Source organism: Arachis hypogaea, chromosome 12, assembly GCF_003086295.3.
Source record: "Arachis hypogaea cultivar Tifrunner chromosome 12, arahy.Tifrunner.gnm2.J5K5, whole genome shotgun sequence".
NCBI classification, from domain to species: domain Eukaryota; kingdom Viridiplantae; phylum Streptophyta; class Magnoliopsida; order Fabales; family Fabaceae; genus Arachis; species Arachis hypogaea.
Genome location: NC_092047.1, coordinates 442785 through 446055, shown reverse-complemented (window position 1 = coordinate 446055; position 3271 = coordinate 442785).

Sequence of the window (3271 nt, the reverse complement as noted above, 5' to 3'; positions counted from 1 at the left end):
CTGTATGCAATCCTGGCGTTTAACGCCAGACTGCAGCATGTTTCTGGCGTTAAATGCCACTTCCATGCTTGTTTGGGGCGTTCAACGCCAGACTGTAGCATGTTTCTGGCGTTGAACGCCAGCTTGGTGCTTGTTTCTGGTGTTAAACGCCAGCCAGATGCTTGTTTCTGGCGTTTAACGCCAGCTCTCCTTAGTGTGCCATCCTGGTGTTTAAACGCTAGACTGCTGCTTGTTTCTGGTGTTTAACGCCAGATTCATGCTCTGTTCTGGTGTTAAACGCCAGCCAGATGCTCCTTACTAGCGTTTAAACGCCAGTAAGTCTCTCCTCCAGGGTGTGCTGTTTCTTCTGCTGTTTTTGATTCTGTTTTTAATTTTTGCAATTGTTTTGTGACTCCACATGATCATGAACCTAATAAAACATGAAATAACAATAAAAATATAGATAAATAAAAATTAGGTTGCCTCCCAACAAGCGCTTCTTTAATGTCAATAGCTTGACAGTGAGCTCTCATGGAGCTTCAGATGTTCAGAGCATGATGAAGGCCTCCGAACACCAAACTTAGAGTTTGAATGTGGGGGCTTCTCAAAACCAAACTTAGAGTTTGGTTGTGGCCTCCCAACACCAAACTTAGAGTTTGATTGTGGGGGCTTTGTATGACTCTGTATTGAGAGAAGCTTTTCATGCTTCCTCTCTTTGGTTGCAGAGGAAGGTCCTTGAGCTTTAAACACAAGGGAATCCCATTCAATTGAAGGACTAGCTCTCCTCTATCAACATCAATCACAGCTCTTGCTGTGGCTAGGAAGGGTCTTCCAAGAATGATGGATTCATCCTCAACCTTCCTAGTGTCTAAGATTATGAAATCAGCAGGGATGTAAAGGCCTTTAACCTTTACCAACACGTCCTCTACCAATCCATAAGCTTGTTTTCTGGATTTGTTTGCCATCTCTAATGAGATTCTTGTAGTTTGTACCTCAAAGATCCCCAGTTTCTTCATTACAGAGAGTGGCATAAGGTTTATACCTGACCCCAGGTCACACAGAGCCTTCTCAAAGGTCATAGTACCTATGGTACAGGATATTAAAAATTTACCAGGATCTTGATTCTTTTGAGGTAAAGTTTGCTGAACCCATGTATTCAGTTTACTAATGAGCAAGGGAGGTTCATCTTCCTAAGTCTCATTACCAAACAACTTGGCATTCAACTTCATGATAGCTCCTAGATATTGAGCAACTTGCTCTTCAGTTACATCTTCATCCTCTTCAGAGGAAGAATAGTTTTCAGAGCTCATGAATGGCAGAAAGAAGTTCAATGGAATTTCTATGATCTCTATATGAGCTTCAGATTCTTTTAAATCCTCAATAGGGGACCCTTTAGTGTCTAGACGACGTCCCCTGAGGTCTTCCTTATTGGGAATCACATCCTCCTTCTCCCTTGTAGGTTCGGCCATGATGGTCATATCAATGGCCTTGCACTCTCTTTTTGGATTTTCTTCTGTATTGCCTGGGAGAATACTGAGAGGAGTTTCAGTGACCCTTTTACTCAGCTGGCCCACTTGTGCCTCCAAGTTTTTAATGGAGGACCTTGTTTTAGTCATGAAACTGAGAGTGGCCTTAGATAGATCAGAGACTAAGTTTGCCAAGCTGGAGGGATTCTGCTCAGAATTCTCTGTCTGTTGCTGAGATAGTGATGGAAAAGGCTTGCTATTGCTAAACCTGTTTCTTCCACCATTATTATTGAAGCCTTGCTTCTGTGGGTCCTTCCATGAAAAATTTGGATGATTTCTCCATGAAGGGTTATAGGTGTTGCCAAAGGCTTCACCCATGTAATTTACCTCTGCCATTGCAGGGTTCTCAGGATCATAAGCTTCTTCTTCAGAAGATGCTTCTTTAGTACTGTTGGATGCATTTTGCAATCCATTCAGATTCTGAGATATCATATTGACTTGTTGAGTCAATATTTTGTTCTGAGCCAGTATGGCATTCAGAGCATCAATTTCAAGAACTCCCCTCTTCTTAGGCGTCCCATTACTCACAGGATTCCTCTCAAAGGTGTACATGAATTGGTTATTTGCAACCATGTCAATGAGTTCTTGAGCTTCTGCAGGTGTTTTCTTTAGGTGAATGGATCCACCTGCAGAATGGTCCAGTGACATTTTAGAGAATTCAGATAGACCATCATAGAATATATCCAGAATGGTCCATTCTGAAAGCATGTCAGAAGGACACTTTTTGGTCAACTGTTTGTATATTTCCCAAGCTTCATAGAGAGATTCACCTTCTTTTTGCTTGAAGGTTTGAACATCTACTCTAAGCTTGCTCAGCTTTTGAGGAGGAAAGTACTTAGCCAAGAAGGTCGTGACCAGCTTATCCCAAGAGTCCAGGCTATCTTTAGGTTGTGAGTCCAACCATGTTCTAGCTCTGTCTCTTACAGCAAAAGGGAAAAGCATAAGCCTGTAGACTTCAGGATCAACTCCATTAGTCTTAATAGTATCACAGATCTGCAAGAACTCAGTTAAAAACTGGTAGGGATCTTCTGATGGAAGTCCATGAAACTTGCAGTTCTGTTGCATTAGAGCAACTAATTGAGGCTTCAGCTCAAAATTGTTTGCCCCAATGGCAGGGATTGAGATGCTTCTGCTATGAAAGTTGGGTTTAGGTGCAGTATAATCACCAAGCATCCTCCTTGCATTGTTATTATTTTCGGCTGCCATCTCCTCTTCTTTTTCGAAAATTTCTGCAAAGTTTTCTCTGAATTGTTGTGTTATAGCTTCTCTCAACTTCCTCTTCAGAGTCCTTTCAAGTTCAGGATCTGCTTCAACTAGAATGTTCTTGTCCTTGCTCCTGCTCATATGAAAAAGAAGGGAACAGAAAATAATAATAGGGATCCTCTTTGTCCAGATATAGAGGTTCCTTTATGTGAGTAGAAGAGAAGAAGAATAAGAATGAAGAAGAGAAAAAATTCGAACACAGAGGAGAAGAGAGGGTTCGAATTTTAAGATGAAGAGAAGTGTTAGTAAATAAATAAAATAAATAGAAGGAGATGAGAGAGATAGAATTTCAAAAATAATTTTGAAAAAGAGTTAGTAGTTTTCGAAAATAAAAAGATGAAAAAGTGGTTAGATGATTTTGAAAAAGATTTTGAAATTAAATTTTGAAAAGATAGAAAGTTAGAAAAGATATTTTGAAATTAAAGTTTGAAAAAGATATGAAAAAGATATGATTTTGAAAAAGATAAGATAAAAAAAGATATTTTTGAAAAGATATGATTGAA